We start from the raw sequence: 20,272 nt of genomic DNA, 5'->3' as shown, positions 1-20,272 counted from the left end.
ACCCCCATCCCTTCCTCCGAAGGGTAAGGGTTCCCATGGGGAGTCAGCAAAGCCTAGTATGTTCAGTTGAGCGGGACCAAGCCCCTCCCTCTTGCATCAAGGCTGGTCAAGGCATCCCACCATAGGTAATGGACTCCAGAAAGCCAGCTCATGCACCAGGGATAGACTTTGATCCCACTGTCAGGAATCTACAAGGATGACCCCAGATTAAACTACTAGCAATAGCAGAGAGAGTGCCTGAACTGGCTTACCTCAGTAATGAGATTGGCAAATACCCTAATGATCATCATAGAGCCCTCATCCAGTAACTGATGAAAGCCGATGCAGAGATCCACAGCCAAGGACCAGGCCGAGCTCCAGGAGTTCAGTTGAAGAGAGGGAGGAGGAATTATATGAGCAAGGGGGGTCAAGATCATGATGGGGAAATCTACAGAGACAACTGAACCAAGCTCATAGGAACTCACGAACTTTAGACCGACAGCTGTGGAACCTGCGTGGGACCAGACTAGACCCTCTGCATATAGGAGACAGTTGTGTTGCTGGGTCTGTTTGAGGGGCCCCTGGCAGTGTGATCAGGATCTGTCCCTGGTGCATGAGGTGACTTTCTGGAGCCCATTACCTATGGTTTTTCTTTAATAAAGCTAGCATTTAATAATCAGAGGTTCTTTGCCTGTGCCCTCCTTGTCCACCCTTGTCTTAGTCAGGATCACTATTGCTATGATGAAACACCACATTGGGGAGGAAAGGGTTTATTCAACTTATACTTCCACATCACAATTCATCAAAGGATGTCAAGACAGGAACTCACTCAGGGCAGGAACCTGATGCAGAGGTCATGGAGGAGTGCTGCTTACAAGCTTGCTCCTTGTGGCTTGCCCAGCCTGTTTTCTTATAGAATGCAGGACCACTAGCCCAGGGGTGGCCCCACCTACAATGGGCTGGGTCCTCCCTCATCCATCACCAATTAAGAAAATGTTCTGCAGGCTTGCCTACAGCCAGGTCTTATGGAGGCGTTTTCTTAATCGAGGTTCCCTCCTCTCAGCTGACTTTAGCTTGTGTCAGCTTGACATAAGACTACCTGGCACAGCCCCGATATGTCCTTGCTACACTATGTTCTTCTCATCATTTTGTTCTGCTTCTTGTTCTGAAGTCTCACTGTCAACCTGGATTTCAAATAGCACCCACTAATAACCATGCCACAGCCTGTGTGCAACACTGTCTTGAAATTTTTCTCCACCAGAGAAATTAGTCCGTCACCTTTGAATTCATCCCCACTACAACTTTCAGGACCTGGGGAAAAAATAGCCAAATTCTGCTCTGAAATGTGACATGAATGGCTTCTAGACAATTTTTTTTATAGAGTCTTTGTTCCCCTGAAAAACCCCAAGAGTTTAATCTTTATTGTGCACATGCCCATCAGCATTCTTGGCCTTCCAAACTCCTGACAGAACAGCCAATTAAACTGTGGTCACGCCCTCTAAGGCTTCATCAGCCTACAGCTCCACACTCTTCTGTATCCATTTTATAAACCAAAGGGCCATGGACCACATGGTCAGGATTATTGCAGCAACACTCCTTATCCTCTGATATCAATTATCTGTGCCAGTTAATTTTCTTGTCAATGTAACAGAATATCTTACAGAAGCAACTTAAGGGGAAAAAGAATTATTCCTGGCCCCAAGTTTCAGGGAATTTCCATTCATTATGGTGAAGTAGGCATGGTAAAGCTGCTCTATTGGGCAAACTCATGTGGCAGAGCGCCATGCATCACGGCTCAATGCCGAAGCAGGACGCACTGCAGCCCTCCAGTTCCCCCTCCTCCTTCCTACCAGCAAGGCCTCACAATTTCTCAAAACAACGCCATGTCTGGGGACCAGGTATTCAAAGGGATGTATGTGGGGGTTGAGGAGCAAGTGCCAGATTCAATCCACACAGATGATACAAAAAAATAATGCCAATAGAAACATATAATCAATATGTGGTTGGTATATTGTTTTCACATGTAGCAAATCAGTCTTTAACACTTTTGAGAAAGTGGCAGATGCTTTCTAACTCTTTCAAAAAACATGTGTTCCCTGACACAGAGCCCTAGGGGCTACACCCAGCAAAAGCCCATTGTGGTGGTTTAACTGCAGTGCCCTTGATAGCCCTGGGCATTTCAATGCTTGGCCTGCAGTTGGTGATGCTGTTTGGGCGGATTAGGAAAGTGGCCTTGTTGGAGAATGCGCATCACTGAGAGTGGGCTTTGAGGTTTCAAACCTCACACCATTCCCGGTTTATTCTCTTGTTTCTGCTTTGTTTTTCAAGATGTGAGCCTTCAGTACGCCATCATGGCCTCTAAACTTCTGGAAGGGTAAGGCAAAATAAAGTCTTCCTTCTGTAACTTACCATGGTTGTGGTGTTTCTATCACATCCATTGATAGAGAGATAATTCAAACAGCTGGCCCTCGCTGTGGCACGGACTGGAGTGGGAAGCAGACAAATTCCAGACCCTGGGACCAGTGTCAAGCTGAGTGCCTTGGAGTTCATAAGGGATTGAAATTCCAATCCCATCTCTAACTTCTGAATCAGAAGCTGCATTGGAAGAAATTTCCAGAAGTTATCTGTGTACTCATTAAAGTTTGAAAAGGACTGCTGCATATCCCAAGACCATCTCCCCAAATTCAGCATTAGGAATGAAGATGTTGAAATAGTTGTGGAGAATGAAAATATTTATGGCACTTGTTCTATTTGGCTCATGATAAAGAATTTTAAGTTAGAATCCCCCTCCAAAGTCCCTTTGTCTGTTTATCAAGTGCAGAGTTGAATAGTACAATGAAATAAAATGACCCTTTATTCATTCTTATAATCACTTGCTTCCTTGAATATTCAAATCTTGTGTATTTAAATTTACATTAAATAAGCTGAATCACGATTATTTGCTTCAGTTTGAAAAGACTATCCAGTGGTACCCACACCTTAGTTTTCTTTCCCTTTCAGATTTCTGAATGACTAGTTAGCTATATTTAATAACTAGAACCTAAAAATGACTTCAGCCAGTTTTTAAAATGTAGAGGAGACATTGTTTTAAGAAATTACACTAACTACTAATTATGGTGTTCAACCCAGATTCTGGATTAGATATTTTTCCTTCTCATTTTTCTGCATAAATCAATTTTTCTGTAGGAAGTATATGTCAGTTTCATTTTCAGAAAATCATATTTTTCAATTTATAACTCATAGACTCTTGTTCATACATTTAATGAAACCATAAAAGACAAACTGTTAAAAAAATCCCAAACTATGTTAAAATATTCTCTGTGCTTTTCTGTATTATTGGTTTTTTTTATATAATGAATATGATTTTTCTAGAGGAGTTGCCATAGGCCTTCAATAAATGTTGACGTTGTTTGGAAAGTATCATTGACTGGGTGAGGAAACCCAAAAGCACAGTTTTCACCTCAAAAGGGAATAAGAGAGGTTTTTTTTTTTTTTCCTATAGCCAAATATGAACACTCATGGCCCTGGAACATAGATTCATGTTTGCTCAAATATCATGTTTCACTGTAGAAGTGGTTACATATGGTCTTTATTACTGACAGAAAAAAGGAAGTCGTAAGTCCAAGTAATTCCCAAACACACTGTTGGAGGCCACAGATATACAGGTCAGTGCAAAGCAAGGGAAACCCCCTGTACCTTTCAAAGGCTGTCTCTCTGATGGCGTTCTTCTTAGCTTTTGGTTTGATGAAAGCTAGTGGCCTGTTAAGAATACATTGTAAGGTATGGAGAGTGACACAGATGTTAGGTCAGACACAGGTAGGAGCAATATGTGGCTTTCAAAGGGACTGAAAATAGACCAAGATGATTTGGCTCTGGTCTATAGCATTGGTCTTGAGGTCCAGTAATTTGGCCTCATAGAATCTTTAACAATGATACTGTATCTCTTTCTGTCTCTCTGTCTCTCTATCTGTCTCTCTCTCCTCAGGAAGTACCTGTAATATGCATTTTGAGATGCTGTCATCCACAGTGATTGCTTCTAGGGGTTAATTTGTATCTCTGCAATTAAGTCAAATTAGTGAATTATAACAGACAATCTTCAACATTGCCCTCCATCCAACATACTGACATTTTTATAGGGATTGTTTAACAAAGTTTTCAAAAACGTAAATGCATTGTTTGTCTATAGTTTCAAAGATAAGGTTATGTAGGTATTAATAGACATCTCTAAATGTCTTTAGATTTGATGGGACCAATTATATTCATTAAATAGCTTAGTTTTTAACAAGAAGATAGAGACCATAAAATTGAGAGGTTTTAAATATTTTAAAGTTTTGATTCTTCATAAATTTCATTCTTGGTGATAGAATAAAGAATAAGCACCAATAATAAGCCCTGGTTGCTTGGAGTGGGATAGTTCAGATGCCTTTTGGACTCTTTAGAAGTGTCTAAAGGGTTCTTCTGTGTTTGGCAGTCAGCTGAGAAACCATGTGTCTTCACAACCATAAAACAATCTGGAATACTGAGCCAAAGTGCAATGTATTTTTTTCTCACAGTACAACATGTCCCATTAAAATACCACCTTCACATAATATATTCACGTGTATCATCTTTTTTGGTTTTCTCGGTAGCATTTAGAGATAGTTACTCATATTACAACAAAGGAAAGAAAGGACACTCAATGGCCTGCCCATGGTCCTATCAACCGTGAAGCTCTAAACCAGCCTTTGACCTTAGCTAAGAGAGTGCAAACCTCAAGTACTTTCTATTCAACCGGGCTATACACATTAGCACAAATAGCTGACAAGTTGGATGCCATTGTTAACTAAAGAGGCAATATTGTGTGATGATCAAGAGGTCAAGTCCTTGACATTCTGTGTTCAAAACCTGCTTCTGCCACTTATTAGATTGGACCACTCCAGTTCTCTGATGGTTCTTGGTAAGTATGGCTGTTTTAAGTCTACCTCATAAGATCAGTTTGAAGTTCAAAAGAGTAGCCATGGAAAAAGCAGTCACCACAGGCCTAGCAATAGTAAGTGATTAGTAAATGCTAATGATTTATTGAGCTTACATTACCCTGGATGCTCTAGGAATTTCATGTGCACTACTAATTTCTACAAATACCACAAGGAAACATGTTTTGAAGTTTCAATTTTGTAGAAAAAGAAACCAAAACTCAGCAAATGTAAGAAATATGTAAGGATAAGTCATGAATCTGAGATTTTTAGCCCAAGTCTCACATAGTTCAAAGCTATTCCTCTTAATTATATTTCTGTTAAAAAAAATCATAGCTTCTGGTTCATAAGAATGCAAAATTTTTAATGAATTTTTTTTCTCAAATTGAGGGAAGTAACGATAATTCTTGAGGGTTAGTGAGTCTTATCCCTCTGGCTACTTTAAATGTATATTCTTATTTTCAAAAAAAAAAAAAAAACCAAAAATGCGTGTGAGTGTATGTTACTTATGAGTTCAGTATGTGGACACACAATTTTGTGTGCATGTGGAGATTGGAGATAGACCTCTGATTTTTTCCTCAATCTCTTGTCACCTTTCTTTCTTTCTTTGCTGTGGGATGGTCTATATGTCAAATGTGTTGCTGATTGGTCAATAAATAAATCACTGATTGGCCAGTGGCCAGGCAGGAAGTATAGGCGGGACTAACAGAGAGGAGAATTGAGAGAACAGGAAGCGGGGTGAGGGAGACACTGCCAGCCGCCACCATGACAAGCCGCATGTGAAGATGCCGGTAAGCCACGAGCCATGTGGCAAGGTATAGATTTATGGAAATGGATTAATTTAAGCTGTAAGAACAGTTAGCAAGAAGTCTGCCACGGCCATAAGTTTGTAACCAATATAAGTCTCTGTGTTTACTTGTTTGGGTCTGAGCGGCTGTGGGACTGGCGGGTGACAAAGATTTGTCCTGACTGTGGGCCAGGCAGGAAAACTCTAGCTACATTTCTTTCTTTCTTTCTTTCTTTCTTTCTTTCTTTCTTTCTTTCTTTCTTTCTTTCTTTCTTTCTTTCTTTCTTTCTTTCTTTCTCTCTCTCTCTCTCTCTCTCTCTCTCTCTCTCTCTCTCTCTCTTTCTTTCTTTCCTTCTTTCCTTCTTCCTTTCTTTCTTTTTGAGACAGTGTTTCTCCCTGAGTGTGGAGTTTGCTGGTCCAGTGAGTTAGCTCCCATGGGCTGGCCTATTCTGTTGATGCAGCCCTGGGATCACACGTGTCCTGTCATATTTGGATTTTCACATGCAAACTAGGCAGGAGACTCAGCTCTCCATGTTGTACAACAAACACTCTGTTCACTGAGCTTCTTGCCAGGGTGTCATTTGGTTTTATAATAGCTCTATAAAACAATAGGTACAAGTCGTCCTGCAAGACTAAAATGTTAATGAAAATGAGTTTATGAAACAAAAATCAGAAGTAATGTCTATTTTTATGGAAAGTTAAACATATAAGAATGTAAAGCTGGATGGAGAATGTATTCTGTCCTTAGGAATTGATCCTTATAAGTTTCTATTTAATAGACTTAGAATGTTATTACTTCAATTATGTGTTTTTTTCTGAGACATTCTGTATAATATCTAGAAGTATTTAGAATAGCTATCATGAATAACTAGCATTTTCTTGCCATAACACTGAAATTGATAATTATTTTCTCCTAATTAATATAGGACATTTGGGGGTGTCAGAGTTCAATGGAGTCTTTGTTGGCTCTTGGTGTGCTTAGAGAGGGAACAGAGGGTCCTGTAAAACTTAACACTCACCAATGCTGCTCTGAAGAACCATGTGTTCTTCAGTTCTTGTCTCAAAATAAAATTCAATGGTCACAGAGGCTGAGTTTTAGAAAGGATTTTATTATAGGTTCAAGAGAGTGGGGGCAGAACTCCTGTATAGCAGGTCAGTGTCCAGGATACAGAGCATAGGGGTACTAGTCTGGAGGATTTTTAATGAACTATGGCAGAAACTGGGATGAGAAGTGGGGAAGGGAATGAGCTGGTTTCCCAACACTGTGTCCAGGGGCCTCTTCTCAGGTCCTCAGATGTAGCTTCCTGTCAAGAGTAAGGGATAACAGTGAAACAGGAAGTAGCACTCTTCCTAGCCTTGAGCAAAGGTATCCTTGAAGTTGTTGTTTTGGGGTTCCTAACCCACTTGACCAGTTTCTATAAGATGTTTTCATCACAATGGTATTCCCTGAAGAATTATCCCCTGTCTCCATATGGATTGAATGCCATCTGCTAAGGGTAAGTTCTTTATACTTTTTAAACATATAAAGCAGTTTTAAAGATACATCAGAAAAGTTAATGTTTTTATTTTAAGAAACAACCAAGAGATTGAAATAAAAATGTGAAAACTTCATGGCAAACTGTGTCTTAATAAATCAATACATGCCAACTTAGCTACAATTCAGAAGAACCGTGACTTCCAGGAGTGGCTCTTAGTCATTATGAGTTAAATCAGAGAACTAGATCTAGTTACAACTAATTGTTACCTACCAAAACGTAGATGTTATCCTATCTTATACTGAAACTTGCTACTACTTAGCAAAGTGGACCAAACTTTAATAGAGAAAACAACTGGTCTACACTTTCACCAAGAAGTTGTCCTTTTCGGTTGGGATTGAGGCATGTTTCCTTTATTGCAAAGGGCAGTTCATATTGAGGCTGTCATTTATATTGATGTTCTTTTTTCAAAATGACACCTCCATGTAATTTTTTTTCTGCAGAAAAATTGGACTTCAGTGTTCAGGGTCATTGGTAAGAGATCTTTCACTGATTCAAAATTCATTTAAAATTTTTAGGAAGAAGGGGGAAAAACAAACAACAAAAACAGCTCAGGAAAAGGAATGTGTTTTCAACTTGGAAAACTCAGTATGTTTTAAATGGGCTTACTGAACAGAAAACACTTGTTTTTGTTTTTTCTTTTTCCACTGGAAATTTAATAAGAACACATGGAGAAACTTTTCCCTAGAATTTTGTGAAAACTTACAATTACCACAGAACTGAGTACAGTTTGTTTGCTCCCTCAAAAGCAGAGATGATTTTTATTGACCAATCTTTGATCTGAGAGATTAAAGAAAATACTGCATGAACAGCAAGAAGGATAACACCACGGGGGTCAATAGGCATTACTCGAATCGGAAATGAAAGGGAATCATTCTGTTGGGATATGGAATAATTTAGCATTCTTTCTGGGAACTAGAGACTCATTCTCTCTTTCTTTCTTTCTTTCTTTCTTTCTTTCTTTCTTTCTTTCTTTCTTTCTTTCTTTCTTTCTTTCTTTCTTTCTATTGTTGTTTTTGGGAAAAGAATCAACTATGAGGAGGTTTCTCCATGACTTAATCCCATGGCCACATGTGAGGTCATTTGGAGGGCACTGTGCTCACTCACCAACATAATTCTGTAAGAAGCTTTTTAGCCGAAATGGTCTGGCTGTCCCATTCACACACCCTTGATTGAAATGTCTCTGGCAGACTTTTGGAATGCAGTTGAAAGGCTTAGTGACTCAATATTTTAACAGTGAATACATTTCCAATCTCATAGAAAGTTGCCACTAACTACTGCAGAGGTTACATCTCTCCAGTTTTCCCCTGAAATTGTGAATGAAGTGGTATTCCAGTTTAGCTGAGTGTGGGGAAATCAGAATATGATCAATTCACACTGCCATTATTTGCCATTTTAATGCACTTTTCTTCACTGGAAAACTATTCGGCCTGCCATCTTTGAAATGATAGTCTGTCAGAGCAGTTACCTTCTTTGCCCTTATTTTCATAAAGAGAAGGATGCTTTTCCTTTTATTTTTACTATGTGCCAGGGAATGAGAGTTGGCTGTGTAACATCTGGCATGATTGTGACTGGGGATAATACTGAATGTTCACAGCTTACAGAATATTTACCAAGACTCTTGAGGTCTGACAAAATGTTCAAGCTGTGCTTTTTCATTCATCTCAAAGACTACCAAAGAAATAACTAGTTGTATTTCTTTCAATTTGATAAAGTTCTATGGAAAGGCTGGGCAATTTATTTTGGGTTTCTGTTTGGGTTATCTGTAGCAAAGTTCTTATTTGCAAATTTAAAAGCCCATTTCTTTTCTCTTGGAAAAAATTTGGATATGAAAACACTCTCATTATCATGTCAGTCACTTACTACCTAGATCAATCCTATTCTTGTCCTCTAGGAATCTAAAGGAGACTTAGCTTTGCAATGACATCCACAACTGGAAAGTTTAGATTGAATTCCCTGGTTTTTCTCATCTCAAGGTACCAATCCACATTCTCTTAGGAGAGGCTGAAAAGGATATCCTCTATATCATTCCCACTCCTCTTCTGATCAATTTATTCTAATTTAGGATTAGCATAATAATAAGGAGGTTTCTCTTCTGCAGAGGGTAAAATCACATTTTCACAATATTTGCAGGGGTACTGTTGCCAGCTGACATGGTGGGCTGTGATTTCTCTCTTTATAACACACTTGATTTTACTCTTATTTATTAGGATTATCCTGATGCCACTCACTATTCTATTCCTTGGACAAATCAAACTAAGCCAGTTGGCTTGTCGTCTCCTTCTCAGGGTTCTCACTCTGGCTGCTATTAAGAATTTTGTGTAAAGCAGTGCTCTCCTAAACATCATTAATATGCTAAAGTTGACTACTGTTTTAGAATTAAAATTAATATGAAATGTTAAGTAATCCAGGGGACTGATATTTTAGCTGAACTAAGCATTGATTTATCTTTGACCCAATGCAGATAATTCAACTCCTTCCAGGTGGATGGAATTTAGGAAGTTTTTGTATTGAAGAGGGAACCTGAGCAACATTTTATAAAAGTTACAAAGATTTCGCATTCTCTTTCCCTCTCTACCTTCTCCTTATTTCCCTGTGTGTGTGTGTGTGTGTGTGTGTGTGTGTGTGTGTGTGTGTCTGTGCGCGCAAGTATGTTTACATGTTTCTGTGAATGACTGTTCATGTGTATACAGTCACATGTGTGGAGACCCGAGGTCAATTTCCAGTATCATTCTTCAAGTGCCTTCCACCTTGGTTTTCTCTCTCTCTCTCTTTCTCCCTTCCTCTGTCTGTATGTGTGTGTGTGTGTGTGTGTGTGTGTGTGTGTGTGTGTGTGTGTGTGCATTGTGTGGTGTACACACATGTGTGTAAGGGTGTACACTCATGTGTAGCACGAATCTCAGAAGGTCTTATTAATAAAAACAAACCCTGGGCCAGGTATTAGGGTGAATGCTGAAAGATCAGAGAGACAGAACAGGCCACAGCTAACCTCACCTTGACAACTTCTCAGCCGATCCTGTTTCCTCAAACTGGAAACCTCTGTGTCCTCATCTGAGTGGATCTCAGCTGAACTGCAGCTCAAAATCCCAAAAGCTTAACCAGGTTCTAGCTCCTGGTCCTCACACCTTATATACCTTTCTGCTTCCTGGGATTAAAGGCATATGTAACCATACCTGGCTGTTTCCAGTGTGGCTTTGAACTCACAGAGATCCAGACAGGTCTCTGCCTCTGGAATGCTAGGATTAAAGATGTGTGTGCCATCATTTTCCGGCCTCTATGTCTAATGGCTATTCTGTTCTCTGACCCCAGATAAATTTATTAGGGTGCATAATATATTGGGAAACACAATATTACCACACTCATAAGTGTGCATGTGGAGACCAGAGAATGATATTATGTGTCTTGCTCTATTTATTTCTGTCTTACTGCCTGGAAGCAAGGTCTCTCATAGAACTAGAAACTCTGTTGTAGCTAGGACGGCTGAAGAGAGAGATTGCTAGATCTGCTCTTTCTAGTCTTCCATGCTGAAACTGAGGACATGTGCAGATGTGCCCAGCTGTTTGCATGCATTTTGGGGGATTCTAACTGAGGTCCTCATGTTTGCACAGCATGTACTCTTACTCACTGAGTTATCTCCCTATCCTACCTTGTTCTTTGTGAAGCAGGGTCTCCCATTGGCCTGGGGCTCACTGCTTGGGTTTGGCTGGCTGGCTATTGAACTCCAGGGATCCACCTGTCTCCATCCCAGAGTAGGGATTACTATGTGCTACTATGTTGGATTAAAAAAAAAAATTATTTAGACCTAGAGAGTGAATTCAGGCCCACATTTTTGCATGCCCAGCACTTCCCTGGCTGAGCTATCTTTCCTGACCCCAAATTTCTCTTAATATGGGCAATCTTTGGTACTCTGACCAGTAGTAGAATAATAGTGCTAGCAAGCTAAAGTAGCTAGCATCCTTCCTCATCTTGCTATGTGGTTTGGGCTGAAATCAGTTGTTGGGTGCGTGTTTATCTGAGTGCTAAGGGACTGTTGTATGATGAGTAAATCAGTGCCGTAGATCCTCTTGAGTCTTGGTAAGCTAAAGGACTGTACTATAGCAATTAAAATAACAAGAGACTGGTTTATGTCTATTGAAGCCTTGCTGAAGAAGAGAATTTTGCTTAACATAACATGTCATTTGATCTTTAAGAAAGTGTTTGGTCACAAGACAAGGAAAATTAGTATGATAGGAAATGAATTTATTCTCATTCTATAAACTATATATTCATTAAACAAGCTAAGAAAGGAATAACTAAGTAATTAAGTGTTGCAAAGGACAAATTTTCAACTTCATTTGGAAGCAAATTAGATTCAAAACATATATAATTATAGAATATGCATGTGATGTTAGAAACATAACATCAAAGATGGCTCCCAACAATAGATTTAGAGTTTATATATGTTTTTATTTTATATAATTCATTGTTCTGATGTTCACATTTTCACTTTTTCAGATATTCTATGTACAAAAGGAAGGGACTGGATATGGTAGTAGCTACTTGGATTCTAAAAAAAAAACCAAATGGATTGATTTTAAAGATCTGTGCATGTATATTAATTCCTCTAAATCAGATTTTAGCTAGGGACCTAAAAGCATACAAGAACATCTTCTAGGGATGGATTTCCAGCATGTTTTCTACCCACAGGTATTGTAATGGGTATAACCTTGGGCTTCAGAAGGACTACCTAGGTTCATATTTCTGTTCTGCTCCTTAGCAGCTGTTAAGAGATCTTTGTGATTGTGCTTTTGTTCTTCTAGGAGTCAAGCCCAGGCCCTCACACACACTAGAGAAATCCTTTATCACTGGGCTACACTTGCAAGCTAATACTCATCGATCTTGAGCAAGCAACTTAGCACCTTTCCTCAATGATTTTTGTAAAAAATAAAATGGATGCTGCTTGCCTAACAGAGCTATTATTGTTATGATTAAATGAAATAAGATATGAATACAGATTCTGACAATACATAGCCATTGTCTTAAATATTGTTTTTATGAAATACAGAGATAGGATAAGGTCTTTGTTGTGTTCAGGTCATGAGACCAGGAGGCTTGACTTCCACTTAGAAAGATTCAAGAGAGGTTAAAAAGTGAAAGAAGTTGTGATTCTTCTCTGGCCAATGAAGCAGTTAGGGCCACAGTCCTGGTCCTGGGCTTTCTTCATCATGCAGAATCCACCTTGCACCTTGGCTGCCAATGAGAACGGTACTATCTATGCCCCTCTTGTTTACTTGGTGTCTTGGGCATCCTGCCTAGCTATTGGCCATTCAGTTCTTTATTAGACCAATCAGGTAAAGTAACACAGCTTTACAGAGTTACACAAATACAACATAAATGCTGTGCTGTTGTGCAGAGGATTCGGGATTATTGAAGATTTGATTATTCCTTATCTACTTTCATTGTTTTTCAAAGTAAATATTCCACATCATTAGATAAAAATTGACAATAATGTTGCTTGATCCATGTCCTATAGGGACTCTTATAAGGATCAAACCCTCTACCCTGATCTTAGTGTGTATATCCCTTGCTCTGTTATGCTATATTTTAAATTCATACCTGTATTTTGAGCTAGGTATTTCTTAACTTTGGCATTTTAGAAAGAAAAAGTGAAAATAAATTGAGTTATTTTTTCAGAGGTGCAATTGTGGCATTTTCACGAAAAGCCAGGGCTCTTTGATATGAACATAAAAACTACCTTTCTCAGAAGAGTCAGACAAACTCCTTGAATTTTACCACATTAAGAATATATTTGTACTTTCACTGAAATAAGCAACATGAGAAAGAAAGAGTCTTGTAGTCAATTGGTTCTATGTTAACAACTTTTCTCATTTATTTCTCTTTAAACTACCTGACATTACCATTTTTGAGTACAGATGGTGTATAAATAAATGAAAAAATACATTATAGATACAAAAAATACTGCTTTAATCCACATAGATTCAGATTAACTCCATTCTTGCCCATAGTTTGATATAAGTAGACACCATGTAGGTTATATTATTTTCAACTTATGCAATATTAAGAATAAATCATTTTTTTTCAGAAGAAATTCTGAATTTTTGAAATAATACCCCAGGACATTCAGCCTCTGCAGAATGATGGCTTCCATCCATCTGACAGACCCTGGCGATGCACTATATTTATTTTCTCTGCTTATGAATGATACCAGACAATGTGAAATTTGCCTGTGGTTAAATCTTACTTTGTGGCTGTAATTCTATCTTACTAGTGATAAAACTCTTTGTGGTATAAATTTCAACTAATCAATATCTTTGAAACAAAACTATTTTTAAAATTCTGATAGGCTAGTGCATTATGAGATCTGCTCTAAGGTCATGTAGAATCAAGTCTTTCTGCACAGAGCACAATGCAGTTATCACAGTAACTATGTGGAGGTAAGAGAAACTTCTCAGGTCAAGGGCAAATCTGCCATCAGACTTTCCTCACTTCAGCCACCAGCTACATATTCTGAATTCCCAGGATACCTGTATTTCTGGCCAACTGCCTGTACATTCAAGGGTTCTTACTGCTTCCTTAGGCTCAATAATTCACCAGGATAGTTCATAGGACATAAACATTATTCAATTTATGACTATACTTTTTATTATAAAGAATGCAGATGAAGACAAGGAGAGCTATGTTAAGGAATGCTCTAATGTGAGGCCCCTCTAAGTTTAGGAAGTGGCACCATCTAGCACAGCAGTGTGTGTCATTTACCTGAACAACAACCCAATGTTCAGTGTGCAGGGTTTTTGTTGGATTTCACTATGTATAACCGGTTGACTAAATCATTGACCATTTCGTTGAACTCAACCTAGCCTGTTTTCTCTCCATCACAAAGAGACTCAGAGTCTCAACTTATTAACAGTTACTGTTTTGTATATGGCCAGCTATTGTTTAAAGGCTCACTTTGAGCCACTTTGTATGCATAAAGCTGTAAGTGATATCTCAGGTCCATCATGAATAACAAACACAACCTATGCCAGGATTTGAAGAACTAAGCCCAGATAAATTCTTTATTATACAGTATTTAAAAAATTGAGAATTGTGGCTTATTTTATATACAATGGATATAATGTATTGAACAAAAATACATTGTCAGTCATCACCCTTTTGTGTTAGAACAGCTTTACCATGCTGTGTAGTTGATTTTCTTTCTTTTTTTTTTTTTTTTTTTTGGTTTTTCGAGACAGGGTTTCTCTGTGTAGCTTTGCGCCTCTCCTGGAACTCACTTGGTAGCCCAGGCTGGCCTCGAACTCACAGAGATCCGCCTGGCTCTGCCTCCCGAGTGCTGGGATTAAAGGCGTGCGCCACCACCGCCCGGTGATTTTCTTAATCTTTGGGGCCTGCTACCCAGCTACCAAATAAATATACAGACTTATTTTTATTTATGAATGCCCGGCTTTAGCTTGGCTTGTTTCTAACTAGCTTTTCTAACTTAAATTATCCTATTTCTCTTTATGTTTTGCCTCTGGGATTTTTGCCTTTCTTTATTCTATATATCTTTCTTTCCTTCTTACTCTGTGGCTGGTCGTGTGGCTCGGTGACTGACCCCTGGAGTTCTCTTCTCCTTTTCTCACTCCTCGATCTCTTCTCTAGATTTCTCCTTCTATTTATTCTCTCTGTCTGCCAGCCTCACTCCTGCCTAGCTATTGGCCATTCAGTTCTTTATTAGACCAATCAGGTAAAGTAACACAGCTTTACAGAGTTAAACAAATGCAACATAAAAGAATGCAACACATCTTTGCATCATTAAACAAATATTCCACAGCATAAATGAATATAACACATCTTAAACTAATATTTCACAGCAGTGCTGTCATAAAATTTCTGAGAAAATCAACTTAAGGAAAAAAGGCTTATTTTGGTACAGAGTTTAGAGGTTTCAATCCATGGTAGTTTTACTCTGTTGCTATTTAGGCCTGTGACAAGGCAGAAACCTCACAGCAGAAGGGCATGTTGGAAGAAATTGCTTATTGCATCACAGTCAGGAGGCAGAGAGGGACAGAAAGAGGGAATCTGAGGTAAGCTCTATCTTTCAAAGGCACATGCCTAATGACATACTGTAGCTAGAGTTTTCCTGCCTGGCCCACAGTCAGGACAAATCTCTCTCACCCGCCAGTCCCAAGCCACTTAAACCCGATCAAATAAACACAGAGACTTATATTGGTTTCAAACTGTATGGCCGTGGCAGGCTTCTTGCTAACTGTTCTTACAGCTTAAATTAATCCATTTCTATTAATCTATACCTTGCCACGTGGCTTGTGGCTTACCGGTACTTTACATCTTCCTTATCCTGATGGCGGCTGGCAGTGTCCCCCTCTCCAGCTACCTGTTCTCTCAATTTTCCTCTCTGTTAGTCCCGCCTATACTTCCTGCCTGGCCACTGCCAATCAGTGATTTATTCATTGACCAATCAGCAACACATTTGACATACAGACCATCCCACAGCAACATACGCCCTTCAACTGGAACCTGCCTCCTTGTAGTTCATTCTGCTATGAATTTACCAATGGCTGAATCCACCAGTGAGGCACATTCATTATCCAATCATTTCTTGGTGGTGCCACTAATGGGAGACCAAGGCTTCAAAACAAGAAACTTTGGGGACATTTTATATCCAAATCCTATGTCCCTTTTTTAGAAAAATTAAGAGCCATCTTACTGGAATAAACCCAGTGTGCTTGCTTCATTCTAGTGGATGCTGTTATTCCATGTAGAGAGTGTCTTTTTCCAGTCTTCTCTCCTAGAAAACTGCATCCAAACTATATCCTCATACTTTCTTAAGAAACTCCAGAGTTACCCCTTATAAGAGGTAACTCACCCCATGTCAACACGTTGCTTTTACCATCTGAACTTTACAATAGTATGAGTTGCTGGTCACATGTGATCATCATATTTTTTTGTCCCTACCTCCTGCACATATGTATATATTGAGTTCTCAAACATTAGAATTCAAAGTCTTTGAGTGTGGAAAATTAAAGATGACTGAAAATGAGTATTTTTAGGTAAGATACAGGAAGTTCTGGATCTAGTCTACTGCCTATGCTTTCAGTTTTTTATTCAAGTTATAGTGCAATGGGTTTGCTCAGTCTGACATTGTTCTCCATTCTTTACCTACAGGATATTCAAGATACAGAGAACAGACAAGTTTCCAAGGAGCACACATTATATAGAGAGAAGGGAGGGAGATGGAAAGAAACACACATACATGGGCTACTTTTAGATAATGAGAGGAATGTGAAGACAAGGCAAAGCAGACTAGGACAAGGAGGTGGGTTCAGTTTGGATGGCCAAAAAAAGGGTTCCTTGTGGATGTGAGAGGTTGAGCAGGATGATATGGCGGACTCTGCCCTGCAATGAGCTGGAGGAGAGCATTGCAAGTGGGGAAGGGGAGGAGCAGTTTCCAAGACCAAACTGTGTGTGGTATATTTAAGGAAAAAAAAAAAAGCAGGAAGGCCAGAGGACCTCAAGGTAAGGTACAGAGAGGGAGAGGGAGAGAAGTTTGAAAGGAGGTCACAGAAAAAGTTCGAAACCAGTGTCACTGGAAGGGACAGATTTGATTCTGAGTTTATTAGACATTGTAAAACCTACAGAAGTAGAACACTATCTGCCAGCTCAATAGTGAACATGAACCGAGGATGAAATAAGGACTTGCTCCTCTTTAGTCCTGTTTCCTACACATGTAAAAAAGACCAGGAGTACCTATGTCGTTTTGTGGCTTGCTTTTTGTGTTCACTAAAAATATACCTTAAAAAGTTTCATATGAATGCATATTAGTCTACAATGTAATATGACAATAGAGTATTTCTTTATGTGATATGATATAGTTTTTTATTCTGTCTACTATTTTTGAACATTCAAAATAATTTTTGATTTAGTTATTAATTTTGTATATAAAGCCCAAAACATGTTTATGATTATTGTCTCTAATTGTATTCTTAAAGTATAAAATTACTAGGTTCAATAATGTAAATACTTTAAATATGTTTGACGTGTTCCCTCCCAGTTATGTTAGCTTGCCTCCTTTGGACACGGTTAAATACATTGAACTGGTGTAGAAATCACTATGTAGAACACGCTGCCTTTGAACTCACAGAGATCCACTTGCCTCTGACGTCTTTGCACTTGGATTAAAGGAATGCACCACCATACCTAGCACTCACTATACACACACACACACACACACACACACACACACACACACACACACACACACACACACACATATAAAATTTTAAAAAGCCTCTTTGCCACCTTAATGAGTAAAAACTGTTGCTTTGAGGTGGGAGTTTTAGAAGGGGACAGCCTTACCTGAATTTTCTATTGCTGGAAATTCCTCCTGTTGAGAGAAGGCTGACTCACTTAGCGTGTGAGACTTTGTTCTGCTCTGCTAGACCAAGTGTATTCAGGGGAGAGGAGAGAGAACCCTGGAAAAGGATCTTTAGGATGGAAATGAATGTCACCAAATTACCTACATCCTCAACTCACCAAAGGGAGAAGATAGAGGAGTATTGGCTCCACCTGAAGTGTCTCAGAAGGAAATCTGTGAAAGAACAAGCTGCTGCCGAAGGTAGTAGAAGTCTCACAGGGGCGTCAGCTTCAACAAAAATGTAAAACCCGTGTGCCAGCTTCAAGTTGGCATTTTCAAGCTCTCTTCACTGTAGTCAATGGCGTACCTTCACACAGTAAGTGCAGCTGAGGCAAAGAGGAAGCCTTGCAACTGCCAGAGAGAGAAGAGAGGCCTCTGAGATGAAATGTTAACCTAAGAAGTGGAAATGGCCTGTCATCGTCGCGAGCTGGGCTCTTTGGGGTTCACTTTCCTATGGTGAGTGAACTGGAGTGTGGTACCCGAGCAAGAAAGTCTCAGTAAAATTAGAACCATCATTTAAAAAGAGCAGAGAGAGGGCGTGGAGAGGGAGGGAGAGCGAGTTCTTTCTTTTGTGTGTGGGTGATAAGAAGCTTAACAAAAGTAGGGAAAAAAAATGCTTTCTACGGATGTGAGTTTTCATGGCAGTCTCAAGCCAGCACGCTGCTGCCTTTATTGTGCACTAAGCTACTTTAGCAAGCAGAAGATAATGGAGAGACAGAGAATGGTGGAAACAACAGCCAGGAGGGCTGGGGGAGACCTTTGACAGGGAGTGTTTGGTAGCTAAAGCAACAATACATGTGTCCTTTGTGTCTCACATATTGTGCTCCTTAGAAGAAAGGGAAAGGATATGTGAGTTTCTCCAACAGCCGAATTCTTGTCATAAAATGTGCTTGAATAGCAATCTTAACTTTTGCATATAAAATAGTGTGATATTTCCTGCTTACGGTCAGAAAAGGCATAGACATATATTAGAGAAAAATAGCACATGTGGAGTGTACTGAATTATTAATCATTGAAAAAGTTTCTTTCCACATATTGTACTGGAAAAATAGAAAGGATTTATTTATTTGGGGAAAGGAGTGTCATCCAATTGTCTTGCTCTCTTAGTTTCCAAAAGGTGTACCGCTATCTCAGGGATGGCAAGAGTTGAGGGATCAAGTTAAACTGTATGTTGTTCCAATTGTCAGACTGACTATTGTTCAAGCTTTTAGGGTTTTCTTTTCTTTCTATTCAAGTAAGACTCCATGTTAACACAGACAGTAGACTTCTAAGGAAGCATCGATTATGCACCTCTGCCATACTGTGTGAAATGAAAATCTGTTTGCAGTTTCCACAGACTGTTCTTCTATTTAGGTCCATCCTAATCAACAAGTATCTTCCTCCTTCATGATGTACCTTTCCAAAACTATGGAAAACTGTCACAATTCACTTCTACATGTCAGGGACTGTCTGGTTCTTCCTCACATTGTGTGCGGCTTTGGGCTGTTTGATCAGTGCAGAATAAAGAGAGAAACCCTTCAAATCAATTTGAAATTCAGTGGCACTTTACAGTGTTAGCTTCTTTTGAATGTTAGTTTTTCTCCTCAGGAAATATGTCCTACGTCAATGGGAAGCTCTGAAATCTGAGGTGATGATGTGGTGATGTTTGTAAAGACACTTAGTCTTGTTTCATGCACATAGTAACAAGTCAGGTCCAATTTTTAATTTTTTATTGAAAATAAATTGTTTTCATATAAAATATTCTGATTATGGTTTCCCCTCCCTTAACTCCTTCAAGATCCTCTCCACTTCCCCACACATTCAAACACACACACACACACACACACACACACACACACACACACACACATACACACACACACACACACCCCTCTCAATACAAATGGGTATCTAAAAAATAGTATCAATAATAAAATAAGATAAATAAGATGAGAAAAATCAACAAAGAAACCAAATAAAAAGTGCAAGAAACACATACAGATGCAGAGACACACACATCACACAGAGAGAAAACCCATAAGGACACAATCAGAGACTGTAATGTATAAGCAAAAGGTCATAAGGTAAAGAAAAAATGCTGTGACAAAGAACAGTGAGACAAAAAAAACCTCCAAAAATACTCTTGAATTCATCTTGTGTTGGCCATCTATTTCCTGGACATGGGACATGCCCTTAAGTGGAGTTTGTATACCCTTTCTCCATTGGAGAAAACTCCTTTTTTCCTTTGTGAGCAGTTATCAGTTGTACATAGCTTCTGGGTCAGGGATGGGCTCTTGTGCTCACTTCTCCCTGTTTTGTAACCCCAGCTGGCCCAGACCTGTGCAGACCCTGTCAATGCTGCCACAGTCTTTGGGAGGTCATATGTGTGTTAGTCCCATTGCATCTTGAAGGCCTTGTTTCCTTTGTGTCTTCCATCCCACTGGCTCTTACAATCTTTCTTCCCCATCTTCTGCAGAGTTCTCTGAGCTGAGGGGAGGGATTTGATGGAGACATCTCACTGGGGCCTGAGTGTCCCAATGTCTCTTACTCTGTGCATATTGTCTGGCTGTGGGCCTTTGTATTTGTTCCCACCTCCTGCAGGAGGGAGCTTCTCTAATGACGACGGAGC

General features: G+C 39.3%; 1 long non-coding RNA gene across 1 annotated transcript; it reads right to left on the bottom strand.

Annotated features, from left to right (window-relative positions):
• Positions 1-6,807: 6,807 nt before the first annotated feature.
• Positions 6,808-18,114, bottom strand: LOC128101709 (uncharacterized). Its single transcript, XR_008215169.1, has 2 exons — positions 17,784-18,114; positions 6,808-7,022 (listed from the first exon to the last, which is right to left on the bottom strand). It is a non-coding gene; the product is annotated as an uncharacterized LOC128101709 (long non-coding RNA).
• Between the last annotated feature and the right edge of the window lie 2,158 nt (positions 18,115-20,272).

This window comes from Peromyscus californicus, unplaced genomic scaffold (assembly GCF_007827085.1).
Source record: "Peromyscus californicus insignis strain IS unplaced genomic scaffold, ASM782708v3 Scaffold_7__1_contigs__length_154581171, whole genome shotgun sequence".
NCBI classification, from domain to species: domain Eukaryota; kingdom Metazoa; phylum Chordata; class Mammalia; order Rodentia; family Cricetidae; genus Peromyscus; species Peromyscus californicus.
Note: the sequence above shows the minus strand (reverse complement) of the source record. Positions and strands in the feature narration are given on the sequence as shown.